The 16,730-nt window shown below is 38.2% G+C and overlaps 1 protein-coding gene across 2 annotated transcripts in view; it reads left to right on the top strand.

The window, feature by feature from the left end:
• MYO3B (myosin IIIB) overlaps nucleotides 1–16,730 on the top strand; it is a gene marked incomplete at both ends in the record, with an annotated part of 164,107 nt that overhangs the window by 144,629 nt on the left and 2,748 nt on the right. The window lies entirely within an intron of this gene.

The following is a 16,730-nucleotide window of genomic DNA, read 5'->3' on the forward strand; positions in this document are numbered from 1 at the left end:
ATGCTTCTTCCTAACAGGCAGGTTGTCAAGGGTGCTGAATTTACCGGAGATATTTTATTTATATATATGAACAAGAGTTAAAAACTATAACTTTTTAACATCTTACAATTTCAAAACTATTAATATACAAAGAAATTAAACCAATGGCTACAGCTTACTACTTGCTCCTGAAACAGTCATGGTGAAGCAAATTCAAAAATAGCATTATAATGACTATTTTATAGGTAATTTAAGATGTACTTTAATGGCCAGAGAGTACTGCAAAAAATGATATATGTCCTCTTTGGAGCCCCTGAAGTTTGGAATGTTGCATCAATAAGGAGTTTGAGAATAGGGATTGTGGAAAAAAAAAAAAAAAATCCGTTTCATCTCTGAACAGAGGTAGTGCAGTCAGTTGTTACCTTCGTGAATCAGTGAAGAAAACTGCAGGTACATATGTTAGCCCTTAGTGGCAATAGGACAAGGTAGTGGAAATAAGTTGAAAGTGCTGCTCCAATCAATGTGTAAAATGACGACTGCAGAGAAGCTGCTTCACAGTGATGTGTCTGTGTGTAAAGGGCAGATTTTATTCCCTCCACAGTCTTCACAGGCAAATCCCAGTTACTTGGAATTTGTTCAGGAGAAGAGTACATTTTACCCTGAAGGAATTAGGAAGCATTATAGATTCAGCATATGGGACCATATGTCATTGTATTGTTTCCAAATGTTTTTTTTAAGCTTTTTCCCTCCATTGTGGACATTGTGGACAGCTTATTTCACCACCCATTGTCTAGAGAGAAGAAGGGAGTTTCGTATTCCCATTTTTTTCATTAAGCCACTATTAAAGCTGTATCAATTTCATAATACTGTTTGTCAACATTATTTCATTCTTTGTTTCAAACATGCACACCATAAGTGCGGTTTGGTGCAAGTGCTTTGAATATGTTGTTCAGTCAAGGTCAAAGTCAATGGCAGAAATAGAGAATACAAGCAGAGATGGTCCTAAACCATCTCCAGCTCTGAATGGTTCACTTAATTATAAGGCTGTTCATAATCAAACGAACATTTTGCTTGAGCCTTAACAGAAGGAAGCAAATGCTAGTGTTTGAATGTAAGTGTAATTAAACTAGAATTGGAGATGCACAGGATCTACCCCTTCTTTGCAATGCAGATCAATATCCTCTCAAAATGTAAATTGAGCTATTCCGTGTCTCCCTTTTTTGCTGTGATTTTTCTACTCCAACCCTGGAGAAGAACTCTGGTGTCCAATAACATCTGTTCTAAATCATGTTTCAGAAAAATGTAAATACAGTAAACTTGAGTTTGTGCCCAAACAAAGCACTGGGCTAGCTCCCAAGGCCTCTCTGCATATGGGATTGTTTGATGTCAGGAAGGCCTTCCACAATCAGAGACATCGGTGTTGGTGGCAAAAAGACCCTTCAGATGGGGCTTTCCATGGGTTTATTAAAAGGAGCTGTAAGTATTACAGCCTTTTGCTGAGCTCCCTATTTATAGTATCTGTAGCTGACTGCATGCAGTCGTCCTTTTTTTTTTTCCCCTCATCTCTTCATGTTTCCCCTGAAAGCACAGTGTGGGAGGTTGGGGAGGTTGCAGAGGCTTCACAGTGTCAGAAAGAGTGGGGATGGATCTTCTGTGACCTTAGGATGCGCTGGGGTATATAGCTATAGCCACAACTAAGCACACGTTTTTTCATAAGAAGTTTTTATTTGTGTCTAATTGCAACAGTCAGATTGTCTGTCTACTTCAGGCATGAGTCTGTGTTGTTCCTCAAGTTTTAATCTATCAGAATTTGCTATGTTTAACTCACCCAAAGTTTCACTAAGCAATGATGCAGTCTTATAGCACTAGCTGGAGGCAACGCTGCAGAAGGAAGTGCTAAAGGCCACATTCATAAAGCATTTGAAGCACCCTGAAGGGTCTGCTGAAATGTTCAGCTGACTTCAGCAGGTCTTAGACTCACAGGTATGTTAAAAATTGTTGTAGACACAAAAAAGCCAGGTTCTCAGTGTCTGGAAGCTCAATAGAGCTGTGCTTTTGTTTTCCTACTCTGTAGTTGAAGACATATTGGCATAGTTCTTAGCATCGTCGTTTCTATAAGACCAATAACTGTGAAAATCAAATTCTGCTGGTAAAGAAACTGAGAAGCAGAGACATCTTAACCAGAAACAAGTTTTAAAATGTGGAGTTGGCATGCATTTTATATTTTTATCAAGAGTATATTTACCAATTAGTCAGCAACTAAAGCCCGTGGATTTAATGAATTTCATGTGATTTATTCATAGCTTTTTATTAATTATGCCAATAGGGATAAATGTTGGATACAAACAGATGCAGATTTCTCACATTTTTTTCCTTTGAATAATACTGTTTCTTGTTATTAATGGCTTTATTCTAAGTTTTTCCACATGTTGGAAAGTGATAATTTCTTGCCTTCTGTACTGTCCTTCCAAAGGTAAGGCTCAAAACTTTCCCTAATCTGTATTTTCAGTGGTGTGGGCTATGCCCAAGGCAGATGTAGAAGTTTGGAGAAGAAAGCATTTTTTCTTTTTCCCCTTTCTCCCATCAGTGGAATGTGCGTGAAATAGTAAGTAGGGCATAGACTTGAGACTGTGGCAATTTGAGCAGTCAAAAGAAAAGCGGGCCAGCACCTGGCTTTCAATCTTTGTTTCAATGAATATTTAACTACTTTATGCAAAGTGGGACATTTTCAACAAATGAGGCTGAGAGAAAACTACCTAAGAATATTTTCTAGCCCAGCAGTTAGGTTACTCTCCTGAGAAGCATGATGTTTGGGTTCAGGTCTCTGTACCAAATCAGTTAAAGGAGGTGTTTGAAGCTACATTTTTCACAATCTAAGAGCATGGCCTAATCACTGAGTTTTTGGATATCAGGGGTGGCAGCACTACCTCCTCTGTTTTGGGAAAGGAGTCCCCTTGTGACAAAATCAAAATGTTTTGTTTTTGAGATGCCAGAATGAATTGTTTCAACATCTCTGAAGTTTTTTCATGTAAATTCAGTTGAAACTGTTAGCTAATATGACCTGAATTCACAAAAAAAAGTTTCTGTTGCCCTAAAATTCCAGTATTAGTGAAGAAATAAATGAATACAAAAGAAGTCTGACTAACTTCTAACTTGGGTGCAGAAGAATATTTATCAGAATGTTTCTCTTCCACATAAGCAGAAATCTCCCCCTATCTCCCACTTCAGAAATTAGGAGGGCTGTGACCTTGAGTGCCCAGAACTGAAAGGAGATTTAAATTATTGTGGTGTAACATGCTAATGGCCAAGCAGCAGGAACACCTTTCAGAAATGTTTAAGCGTTTTCATTCATATATAGCTAAATACTGGGTTATTTTTAAAGATAAAAACCTTTATGCATGTTGGCAAGTCTGGTGCGATCATTTTATTGACTTTGTGCTCTACTGTAATAGTTTCTCATGTTCAAACATGATCTCGAAGAGCTTTCTGGATGCTGTTAAAAAAGACGCTTCTTGTGATGTCACTCACTCTGTTTGTTTTTCCCACTGAGTATGAACAATATTTACATTTTTCTGGTGGACACCAAGTTAAAATGCCATAGTTTAAGTCTTCACTAATTGTTAGAAGTATGGCTACATGCCATCGTAATTACACTTAGCAGAGTGTAGCAAAGCACTTCTTATCCCCAGGTTACCATGAGCTATACTCAGTGAGAATTGTTAAGGAGTCTGAAAAGTGAAGAACAGCATCACATGCTGCAAGATGCAGTTCAATATGTCATGCTATGTGGCTGTTCTGGTCTCTCTTTAAAAATTATTAACTATATAAATACCCAAAGTTCTTTGAAATGATAAGGAAAGTCCAGCTGCAGGCAGGATCACTATTTTTCTCACTTGGTTTTACACCAAGTACAGGATTTTGCCTTCTCTTCAATTATGTGATTCATGACAGGACATGAAACATTTACTTCTGAATATTTTCTTCATCCACAAATCAAGGTAGAAAAGGTGTCCATATGTGTTCTCTCAGATCCTAGTCTCCTTGACTCCTCTCCAGCCGTGCTGTTTCATAACAGGATAGACTCAGAAGAGCTCAGCCTCCTTTCTGTAGGCTGGTGCCTGAGGACTCGAATCTGCCTTGCACACTGGCATCGTCCACTACTGCTTCTTGTATCAAGGGAGAAAGAAATCATGCAGCTCTTCATAATGTGATTGAGTGTCTCTTCCCTTCCGTGTGCTGAGCACCAGTGAAATAAGTAGTTTGAAGTTTACAGCATTATCATTAAGCATCTAACTTAAACTCTGCAGCAGAGATGACAGGAAAATTCATTCCTCTCAAGACCAGTGTTGCAAGTTCTCTGTTCACATTGATAGCAGCCCTGACAGCCATGAGGGAAAGAAGAGTGTGATGGGGATGCGAGTCCTTTGCTGGCTCTGCCAGGTGATGCAGTACAAAGCAATGTATCTTTAAATAATAACTTTTATCTTAAGGAAAATGAGGCCTTGAGTGATCTGTCATTATGGAATGACATAATGCGTTGAGTTCATGTAGATTGCTGACACAAGTGTCTGCAGTAAAAACTGAAAATCTTGTTTTGCAGTATGTGGTGTTGGAGACAGATTTCTTACAGAGAATAGTATCTTCAGAGAAAAAAAATATCCTTGGCGCCTCATATTTTTGTGGCTGGTTTTTGAAGTTACAAATAATGCAAAATCACCTAATCAAAAATGAAATGCGTGACGAGAAGGAGATAATTTCCTGCCATACTACCTTGTGAAAGCAAACAACTGTAACCTGTGGTCCATGGGTCATATCTTTTGCTTTTTGCAACACTGTGATTTAACTTCTTTTTCTAAATGATAATTTTATACGGCTCTTTAAAGTGATTTGTGTGTTTTGTACTTTATTTGAAAACATAAATTTTGCTGATTATCTTCAGTTCGCCTCTGTCCACCCATCAGTTTCACATTCATTTAATTTAGACAATACTGAGCAGCTACATGTGAAGATTATACTTTCTGTAAAACCAAAAGTTATTTCTGAGCTTATATTACTGAAAAATATAATGTAAGAAATTGTCATCAGAGGTTAACCTGAGTACTCCTCCATGTTACTGTGTGTTTGTGGGAAGGGAATGGTTCTCACTTATCACTGAAATCAAACTGCTTTGTGAGTTAATTCAAGTATTGTATTGATAGAAGGAGTACTGGACTTTTAAAATTGCTTATGTCTTCTATAAGTAAGAGAAATACTTATTTTTCTTTTCTTGTGGCCTTTTTATTTCACAGGATCTTTCAATGATCAAAATAATTAAGACAGTCCTTTCTAAAGGGGAGAGTTTGAGATTCTATTACACAGTTCTATTTTAATCATATTTCTCTAAACCATATTATTATCAATGTGGTTTGATGGTACTTTCCATTTGTTCCCTTGTTTATATGCTTAATGTTGGGGCTGACTTCAGAGGTACTAATTCTAGTGGTGAAAGTGTGCATCGTTGTTAGCACTCTCAGGATATGAGCCTTTCTGCTGGGGACAGGATATTGTCAGTATTACTGTAGCATTACTTAGAGCAGACTTTGAATCTCTTCACAGTGGTAAAGCTGATTTTTAGGTTTTGTCTCTGTGGGAAAGTTAGTGTAGAATAAGCCATAATATAAATTTATGATATAGTGACTCCGCGCATGCCAGTGTTTTGCAAAGCTGCTCAAGCTAGATGTGAATCAGACCCTGGAGGCAGTGTAGTTGGATGAGTGCAGTGCCGTGCCTAAGCTAATTAGTCCTACTGAGAAGCAGGATATGTTATGGAACAGTGTTATGTTAATATGGCCAGACTGCTCGTGTACCAGTGACAGACAAATCAGAAGTGGCATTGCATGGCAATAGGTATACTTGCAGTGTAGTAGTTTACTCATATTGCAACTCTGTGTGATCCTTTGATGATCTTTCACACAAGGAGATAGTGCGCAGTAGCAAATGAAGTGTTAATTCAAACTTTGTTAGCTCTGTAGCATCCACAGACCAAGAGCAGAATCAGGACACAGAATTTGAGCTATTCTATAGGGATATATTAGTTTATTACCAGCCAAGAATGTAGTACTGAACTGTAAGAAAGAGCTGAAAAAATAATCAAGTAGTTATGAACTGGAAAAAAATCAACTCCCAAAGTAAATTTTGTCAATCATTTGGTATGGAGTGACAAGAAATCTTGTGTACCTGCACTGAGACACTGCGAAGGAGCCTTCCTTTCAGGAAGGAGTGAGCTGAAACGTTTTTAAAAAATCAGCTCTGTTATTGTTTCAGTTTGAAACTGAAAATCGCCACTCTGGTAAAGGAGGGTTTGTTTAGCTTTGAGGAATAAAGTGTCATCAAAGTCACCAAAATCAGTTGTATGTTCATAAGAAAAATAACTTCAATCCTGTAGAATTTACTAATTTAAAACAAGTGACACTCGCATGCAAAGCTGTGTTCAGAGGGGAATAAGACACGGTGGGCTGATGTATTGCAGCAAGCTGTGCCCTGTCAAGAAGTGTAATTTCAAAACAAAACATATTTTCATGTAAGTTAGTCACTGTAATATCAGAAAGTCAGCTAATTCACTTTATTTGTATATGCACACATGTATCTCTTCCTCTGCTCCTGTGAGCTGAAGTTCTTTTCCAAAGTTTCTTTCAAATGTTTTTGGGAAGTACTGGATGAAAAGAACTGATGCTCTGAATTCACTCCCAAACTCTTAATGCAGATGGTACAGCTGGGAATCATGAAATACACAGTCTAGAACTACTTTATTGAAAGTGAGCGTGCTGGTGCTGAAGCTTTTGGCAGAGCTGCCTCAGTTTTCTTTGAGCATCTCTTCTGTTTCCTGAGTGGACCATTCCACTGCTAGAAGCTCTCACCTACCTTTTCCGGATGAAAGTTAATGAACTACATCTCTCTGCCCTTGAGTCTTGACATAATGACCCTTTGTTTTTGTGTCAGCATTCTAACATAGCACAGATTCATAGCATAAGTTACAAGTAAATGGTAACTGATTTAGATTTGGAAAGAGATAAAAGCACTAGGTGCTCGTTCAAATAGCACCTTTAATGCTTGAAGCTTTTTTCCAGTCCTACTTATTTTTCTATTTCTGCTATTGACTGAATAGTTTGCTCATGCTTCTTCAGTTTCTCTTTCAAAATACTCCCTGGGAATTTGCTGGCCTGAGTTTGGTTTGTAGATTGTTTGGGAATCATCACTAATTGTAGGCCTAATGTTAGGAGTTCTGGTAACAATTTGCACCCCCTTAAAAGAATGGGTCTCTGTAGCACACAGCCATATAGCATTAGTTTCCTTTGTTTTACCTGGGTACCTTCTTCACTTCCAGCAGTGACAATCTCAAACCAAATGACTTCAGCAACCAGGAAGCAAATCTTTAACTAGTGGCTTTTTCGCTTTTTCAGTGAAGCTTTAATATTTCCTTTAAAAGTTACTGCTGCCAACTACCTTGATTTCACGAAAAAAAAAAACAAAAAACAAAAAAAAAACCCTTTCTTAATGAAGAAATCTACTGAGAGTTTTATCTTGGTCTTCTACCATTTATTCTTTGAAATATATGCTGAATCTGCTACACTCAAATTTGAGATACTACTTGTATCAATATGGACCCATGGTTTCAAGCCTTTAGATATGCAAATTGTGTTTCTGTAACGAACAAAACCTTAGAGACCGTGCTGTTGTGGTTCCACAGAGCCTTTATTGCGCCTCATCATTATGCTAAATTAATACAAATTTCCTGTGTGTCCAGAATTCAAAGTCAATCAAATGGCTTAATCTCTGAGGATATGGGATAAAAATGCTATTATTACAGTATGGAAGAAGGTGAGGGATTACTTTTAAAAGCATCCAGGCTATATGCTAGGACAGCAACTCTGAAACACGTGCATGTTATGAACCAAATTGTAACAGACTGTGAACTTACAGATTGCCTCCTGTCCTACTTTTGCTTGCACAGCTCCCTACATTTGTATGATGCATTTTTGGCAGTTTCAGCATTTGGCCCTGTAGAGAAGCAGTGTTAGAAAGGTATTTGTGATCTGTTACTGGTCTCTAATGTACTGAATATATTGACTTTTTATTTTCAAAAGTTAGCCACAGTGTTAATTTCTATGTTCTTTTTCCCCCTATGCTTTATGGCTGGCATCAATAAGAGGAACCAATGCCAACTGTCCAGGGAATTATCCGAAGTGTATTAGCACATGATAGTTCTTGAGAGATCCACAATCCACAGTTTGAAATCTTGTGCATTAACAGATCCAGCTGTACATTACAGGATTTTTCTGAAATTGATGATGCTGTCATGATACTTTTTTTTCAAAGATCTCTTGCACCTGAGCAATTTTGAAAATTTCTTATATCTTCATCATGGTATGTGATTTTACTTTGGAAGATGAGGAAATCTATGCAGTCACTTGAGGTTCTTTCTAATCCTGTTTTCTTAACTTCATTAAATATATTAACTGCACCAACAGGCTGAGTCCCAGCTATGATACACTGCTGATGAGAAAAGCTTGTGTCACAGCAAACCTCTGGGCTGTATAGTCTTCCAAGCATTTATCTTTCAAGACTAGTATCTTAAACTAATGCTTACAGAAATAAAAAATTGGGCATGTCTAGAAAAATTAAAGAATGCCTGGTTTGCCTATTTCTCTTTGCATGAGTATTCTCCTGCTGCTTTTCAGAAGCTCGTGCTAATCTCATGTAGTGTGATCAAAAAGGCATGCATAGTACAATATGAGATGTTAATTTTGAGATCATCTTTGCGCTGAAGACTCTGATCTTCAGGTGTTCCTTGGGGATCTGGGCTACTTGCATTTATTTGGAGTGGATTTCTTACCTGATTGTTTCAAAGTTGTAAGCCTCACAAATGAAAACTTAACAAGGAGCATAGTCTGTTTAGTTTAATTTTCTCTATGGGAATGACCAAGTGCAAAAGCTTGGAGTACAGTGTAAAAGTAGGGCAAGCAGAGAGATTTGCCCAGTACACCCTCAAACCATGCTAGGCTGGTGGCTCTGGGATTTCCCAATCCAGAAGTGATCTCTTTGTATTTAATTGCTTTCAGTAGGCTTTCCTCCTGTAAATTTTTTCAGTCACTCCTATTGATTATACAGCATCACTCAAAGAGCAGGAGAGGCATCACTTCACATGGTAATGTGAGACAGCTATTTCTTATCATCTGGTAGTTACTGGATCAAACAGGTCTTCTAAGACCGGGAAATGTGCTGTGATATCTGCTAATTCCAGCATACCTGGAATATCCTGTTTTTCATCAATAACTGTGTCTTCTGAAAAGAACTAATAAAAAGCAGCTTCTGTAACTGCTTTGGGTCGTATTTGGATGTATAAATTGGATGTATTTGGGTCATATAAAAGGATGAGAAGAAAAATAATCAGTTAACGTTTCTTCATCGATCAGAACTACTTTCTGCCATTCAGAATGGTTTCACATGATTTTTTTCCTAAAATTAAAGTTGCATTTATATAAACCTCTTTGGCTTTGATTGGTTAGCTGGCTGTTTGTCACACCTCTGAAACTCTCTTGTAGATGTTATTACATGCAGGACGCATGAAAGGTTGTGTATATTCAATGATTATAGGAAGACGTGTCTTCAGGACTGTCCTTGCAGAAGCTATCTGATGACAGGTTTGGATCTCCTCTGTGTTAGTCACTGACAGTTTAGTTCTTTGGTATGCTTTGTTTTATCTCTGCATTTTCACTCTATGGTTAAGTCAGTCACAATAGAAACTGAAAGAACTGACAAAAACTGAGGGATCAGAATTGTGTTGGAAGAGGAAAAAACAACCAAAGCCAAGATTCTAACTATTTATGCATCTTGTATTCCCGACAAAGTCATTGTCTTGGGGTTCAGAGACAGCTAAATGATTGATTTCACATAAAATATTTGTTGTTCTAATTACAGTATCATCTGGGTCTTTGGCAACAAACAGATGCAAAAAACAGCCTTTACATACCATCTTGAAAAACTTATGATTTGCTTAATGTGCTTTATAATCTAAAGCATATGTCTTTGCATGGAACTGCAGTATCCAAAACGAAGCCGTAAGTAATGAATCACTGGGTGGAAGAAAACACATTGCTCCTGTTACGAGCTCTTTCAGTGTGTGTATTCAAATGGTTCTGTTTAGGGCTATAAACAAAAGGCTGTGCTCACAGTTTTAGCAGTGTGTTCAAGATTCTGGGATGCACATGACATCAAAGAGGCTACATTAATTTCCCTAGCAGTCTATGGCTCTTGGCACTAGGAACACACTCCATCTGAATAAACAGAAGTCTAGTTCACCACAGTTGTGTGGGGGATCTGAGGTGATCATGAAGCTCGATTTTGTTTTGTTTTATAACTGTCTGTGATACGACTTCTTGCCCCTCCAGATTTTCTGTGTTTTCAGTGAATCCGGTAACTACATTTAGAGCTATAGATTTAGACCACAAAGCACTTTGCACTGAAGATAATTAAATCTAAGTTGTTATTCTTACCTACTGAATCCAAGCAAGAGCTTTGAGTGCATAGGAATTGCAGGATTTGTTAAGAATTAATCTCTCTTCATAAGCACTAATGGATATATATTTTTTAATTAGTTAACAGCTTTTTCCTTAGAAATCCTTGAGCCAAGCTCCATTAGGATATTTTGCAAGTGAGCAAGAGCTGAGGCCTTCTAACTCCTTGAAGAACATGTGATTTATTGTTCTTTCCATGCATGCCTGCCACTAACAGCATGAAAAGTACCGACCCCTATAAATATTCCTGGACACTCCTCTGTATAGGAAGGGAGTAAGGGAATTTGGTGGCAAGAATGGTTCCCAATTGTATTATTTCTCACTATATCAACAGAGTGGATGGCCTTATTGAACATATTGAAGTGCTGGGTAAGTATGAGGTGTCCTGGAGAGAATTACAATTGTTAATAATATTAAATCTGCCAATTTGCCTCCAGGCTCATGATGTTACTAGATTAATCAAATCTTCTGTTGCCAGAACTTAGATTCTACTGCTGTACCATTTGTAGTTGTTTCTTTCTTTTTCTTCTACTCTTTAGTTTCTCAGTATCATATTTGATTCATTTTTCACCTTTTTTGTCTGTCTTCTAGCTGTAGTGTTCTCTTCCCATCTGACAGTCTTTGATTTCAGAGATAGTGTTTTCCATCAGCCGCCTGTTCTTGGTTGTTTTTTGGTTATTCTTGTTGTGTTGTTGTTGGGTTTTTTAAACTATTATAATATACTTCATAATTATAATGTATGGCATAGACCTGGTAACTTCATTATTCCCATATGAAGCTATTGGATTACTCTACAGAACTTGATCTGTGAAGCCTATTACAGCCATTATCCTGCCCTTGTTTCTAACATATTCAAAGTAGGTAACATGTAACAGGCAGTGTGCCGATACCTTGTGCTGTGAGTCTCTGTGCGCTACAGTCACAATGCGGTTTCATACAGGGGTGAGCAAGATAGTGTTGTCTGGGCTGGCGTAAGTATGGCAGGCAGGCACAAGAGGAGTTCACTGAGTTCACTGACTGAGTATAGCTCAGTGTAACTACCTGAGTATTCACTCTGCTTCTCCAGCAAGTTTTTTATTTTTCTTCCCTTTTGCAATTGAGGTGTGATGCAAATTTTTGCAAAGGGTGGAGAACTGTCAGAATGAGAAAGCAAAAATGTTTGTGTGAACACTTGTGGCCTGACAGCAGTATGTGCTCTTTGTAAATTTCTCTTCTTTAAAAATGAAGATGAAATAATTAAAATCACAAAGCCTAGATCAGTTACAGCATTTTTTACTGCATAAGCGATGCTCAGTCGCTCTCATTTAGTACTGATACGAGTGGGACCAGAATCACTAGCCCCTTGGGTCCTTTTCTTGAAGAGGCTTGTATGGCACAGAAGAAAATGTAGCTGTTCCTTGAAATCAGCATGCTGCACCTAATTACCCACTTAGCAGCCAGTCCAGGAGGAGAATGTATATTATCATTGTGTGTGAGGTCATTTCCGAATTTGCCCAAGACTTCAAGAGAAACAGTGAAGTTAACTTGCTGCTTGAAAAATGATTCAGAACTGGAAATGCTTGAAAACATCAAAATAAATATAAATTATCAAAAGAGAACAAAGACAATTTTTTTTCCACAAAAAGTCTTCTCCCCAGGCTATTACAATGCTTTACATAGGCATGATCAATATATCCAGATTTGAGAACCAAAGTCTTTTGGAATAAATTAGACTGGCAGGAAAAGAAACAAACAAAGAACAAATTAACATGATTTTAAACATTGCTTAAATTTTCATGAATGTAGACCTTGAGATGTTATGATGAGATCCCATGAGTCTGTGCTAATATTTGCTTATAATTAAGGGTTGCACTTTCATGTTTCATCTGATATTATAGATTGGAAATCAGACACATGCTTACTATTTTTCTTGGTCATACTGACTTATCTACTTTATTTGCTTACTGTGTTAATAATAAATATGGCCCCATTTTCTGTACCGAGCTGCCCTTTCTCCTCATACGATAAATCTCCCTGTGTCTGAGTAATTACAGAAGGACTGCTCATCTTGTGTTGTTAAGTTTGTGTTCACCTGAAACAGAAAAATACAAGGCCTTCCAAACCTTTTTTGGGTGAGTGGCTTCAGAAATAAACTGACTGCTCTACTCCACTCCTCAGTATGTATTGGAGTGAATGGAGTCCCTTCAGCAAGGGAGTCAGCGATGCAGCCTGCTTTGTAGCACTGATGCATTGGCAAAGATCCCTTCGGTGCATTCCTTGCTAAAAGTAAGATGTCATCCAGAATTTAGTGCCCTCTCTGTGCTGCACCAGTCTTAAGACAACCTGATTCGCATCTGTGGATTTTACAACTTCCAAATGCAGGTCACCATTTTCTCAGCGGAATTCACCAGATAGGAAGAATTAGAAGTGTTTGGCAAGGTCACCAGCATCATGAGGTTTTTGAAGCAAGGACTTAATCATGAACAGTTGAAGAAGACCCCAACTTCATTTCAGGAGCAGGAATGATGATTGCAGTTCCTCTGAAGAGTATGCCCAGGGCCTGTCTACAAGTTTTCAATATTGAGACAAGCAGGGCAAATGGGACATCTAAATGAGATTTTCTCTAAGTATCAGAGTGAAGTCATACGCCTCACAGGAAGTCATCAGAAAAACTTTTTTTTTTCCCAGGTTTTTCAGCTGTTCTGTAAGCATCAGTCAGGGCCCAAATCCTCGGTGCAGAAGTCCTTGTCTTGTAGCTAAAGAGCATTTCAAAGTCTTTCCCCATATCTGACTGTCAGCTTGTGCAGCTTTGAGAAAGTCCTTTGCAGTTTATTGAAAGAATGAATTTCTAAACAGAAAATCATCTAAATAAGGTATGGCATATGAAACTTGCTAATCTTCTTCAAACTCATTCACTTCAAACTTCAAACTCGGATCTCATGAAAAGTGTCAATGTGGTGGATGTGATGGCTAACTGAAGAAAAATATTTGTTTCAACCATACAAAAACCAAGAAGAAATGCATGGAAATTGAAAGGTGAAAGTAGATACCAGAAATCAAAAAATCTACAAAAAATCTTCTGCAGATTGATTCACAAAGAAATGAATTCACATTAGGTGAAAAGAGACCCATCTGGTATCTTGAATAGTTTTTAACTTCAGCTTTAGTTAAAGTACAGCTTTTCTAAAACCTTCCAATCTCATCTTGAATTTCCATCGTACTGCTAATTTTTTTTTTCCTGTCTGATTGCTTTCACTTTGTGCTGTATTTAAATTGGATTTTTCTTCCTCTCGTGGCCTTCAGGCATTTCAGGCCTATGTTTCCCAGAATAAAAAGCCCTCCACCACCAGTAATCCTTCTATACAGGAGCTTAGGCTTGCTTCAAAACATTCTTATCCTTCTTTTGAAACAATGGAACATCACATTTTAATTTTTGTTGACTGTAAAGCAAATTTTCCAGATCTCAAATTGTTCTCAAAACATTCTGCAGTTTATAGGGCTCTCTCTAAAACAATTCTGCAGTCAACGGTAGAACCATTTCCTTGTTTCTGTGGAGTAACACTCCACTTTGCTCCCAATCTACTTGATGCTCAGCAGAATATACATAGGATTCCCAAGTCTTCCTGGAGGTGCCATTTTCCAATTGTGCAATTCCCAGTTCTGAATAATGTAACTTAAATGTCTGACTTTACGTTTACTTGAAAACACACATCTTCATAATCTGTCTGAGCAGTGCAAGCCCCTGGTCTCTGCCGTAACTGATGAATAAGAAGAATAGCTTGTAGTAATAGAAGAGGATTAAATAGAAACCCCATTGGATTGTTTAGTTATAAGTACGTACTTTATAGTTAAATTTATCCATTTGCCAGTTTCTAATTCCCTTCACTGTGAGCAACATTAAGGAAGAAATTCTTCACTCGTAGGGTGGTGAGACACTGGTACAGGCTGCTCAGAAAAACTGTGGGTGAAGGTGTTCAAGACCAAGTTGGATGGGTCTCTGGGCGGAATGATCTAGTGCTCGGCAGCCCTGCCTGTGGCAGGGGAGTTCAAACTACATAATCTTTGAGGTCCCTTCCAACCTAGCCATTCTATGATTTAGGGATGTTTGCCTAGCTTCAAGCAAGGAAAGGAGGACGCTTAGAACCTCAGTCTGTCCTATGCTGGCCAGATCAGCTGACATAGCAAGCTTGTCAGGAGGAGATTTACTTTGTTATTTATGTACTGTCATGAAGGATTTATTAATTGAGATTGGGAAATTGCTACGTGAACATTTTCTGCTCACTGGAAGAAAAGTTTTCTTCTGGACAAAAGGGAGGCAGTTACCCTACTTGGCTAGTTCAGGCTAGTGCTACAGGACAGCCTGAAGGAAGTGCATGTGCGCACTCTCTTATCCAAATTGTGAATCTGTAGGAAACTTGGGAGTCTGGGCGTGCTGGGCTCTTGGCGCAATTGAGGTGCAACACAAATAATGCACTGGTAATGACATTGGTGCTGCTGCTTTTAGCTTTTCCTATTGGATGCTTTAAGTTTGCCATCAAAGCAAAATGTTATAGAACACCATTTAAACTGCCTATTCAACTGCTGAGTGTTGAGCACATGTTAATGCAGTTTTCTCCAGATATGGTAGTTTATGATAAATGTTACCAGATTTTTTACTGTTCGTGTAGTATGCTGCTAAACACTAAGACAAATGGGCCCACTGAAAGGGTATTTCCTTTGGAGGACACAAGCTGCAGACCACCCATGGAATACACAGGAATAATTAAGCATCAATATAAAAAGCTAGAACAAAATATTAGTGTTTCAGAATCCTAATGAATAAAAGACATTTTAAAAATGAAGACCATACAGATGTTTTGAAAAATAACATGAAGGCCTCAACAGCATCCTGGTGGAAAGGACACAAGAACCCTCCCCCTCCCCATCATGTTGCAGTACTGTTTGAGAAGTTACAAATATTTATGTGGCGTATACTTTTGGCAAGCTGCAGAGAGATGTGTGAAAGTATGAATAACTGTGAGGCCTGGGGCTTTTTTCATACTGACCTCTTGATAGACTGAAAAAAGTGATTTTTGGAGAGTTATTCAAGAATTACATTGTTGAAAAAAGGAATTTGTATGGCCTTGCAATTGAACACATTTCTTGCAAAGATTGGAATGCCTACTGACCTGATATGGCAGAACGCTCTAAGGTCAATTTGAGTAACTTTCACAGCAAACAGAGAGAACAGAACGTGGCTGCAGCAAGCCTTTGGCAAAAACTGTCAGCGATTTCAGAGAGAAGATTACCATTATCTGCTATCTAAATGTAACGGAAAAAAAACTTTCCAAAGACATGAATAGCACTTGGGAACCCAAGTTCCACAAGTCTTCAAGCATTTTCTGGAGCAGCTTCTGCCTTGTCTGGTTTTATACAATGGAAGTAGCGGGGTCAGCTGTCACAGTCTATTGAGATAGAATAGAAAGGTTTACTGAACTTGAAAAGTATAAATCACTGAAGATTTGGGTATCATAATTAGCAAGCAGTGCAAGCATATTAGTTAAAATTTATTTTTTATTAATGAAAAAATGTAACCCTTCTCTATAAAATAATTTTTAATTTGAGACCTAACTCTGCAGTCATCTCCCCGGTGCCATTTAACTTGCCATCAATTCCAGGCATTGTGTGGGAAGATGATGGTGGGCTCAGAGTAAGTGATCCTCTCCTGCAACAAGAACCACAGTTCGATAGTTTCCAAGAGACTATATCTTAGAGATTTTACCGTGGAGACGGAAAAAAGGCAGTGAAAGAAAATATAGAACAGTCAGTCCTCTGGCTGCAAGGGCCCAAGTGCAACCACCTCTTATACCTCTCTCAGTAACTGCAGAAAAATGCAGTATTTGCAGACTGTGATCCTGAGTATATGATAGACCTTCTTTGTTTACCTGCTTGTTAACAACAAATCTTAAACATGGATTTGTGGGATGAGAGCCCTACATCTGCACAACGCACACTGACTTCAGGTTTGAAATGCTTAAAAGGAGTTCCTGCACTGCTTGATCTTTGTGCTGTTCCTTTGTGTCAGATCACATTTCCCATGCAGTACGGAGTGCGAATGTGCCACCAAAAACTCTCTGTTTACACTGTCATTAAAATAATTTTTAGGAGGGAAATGTCAGAAAAGTCAAAGGTATTGAGAGAATTACGTGGAAAATGAATGAGCTTTCTTTACCCACCACT

This window comes from Tetrao urogallus, assembly GCF_951394365.1.
Source record: "Tetrao urogallus genome assembly, chromosome: 8".
Taxonomy (NCBI): Eukaryota; Metazoa; Chordata; class Aves; order Galliformes; family Phasianidae; genus Tetrao; species Tetrao urogallus.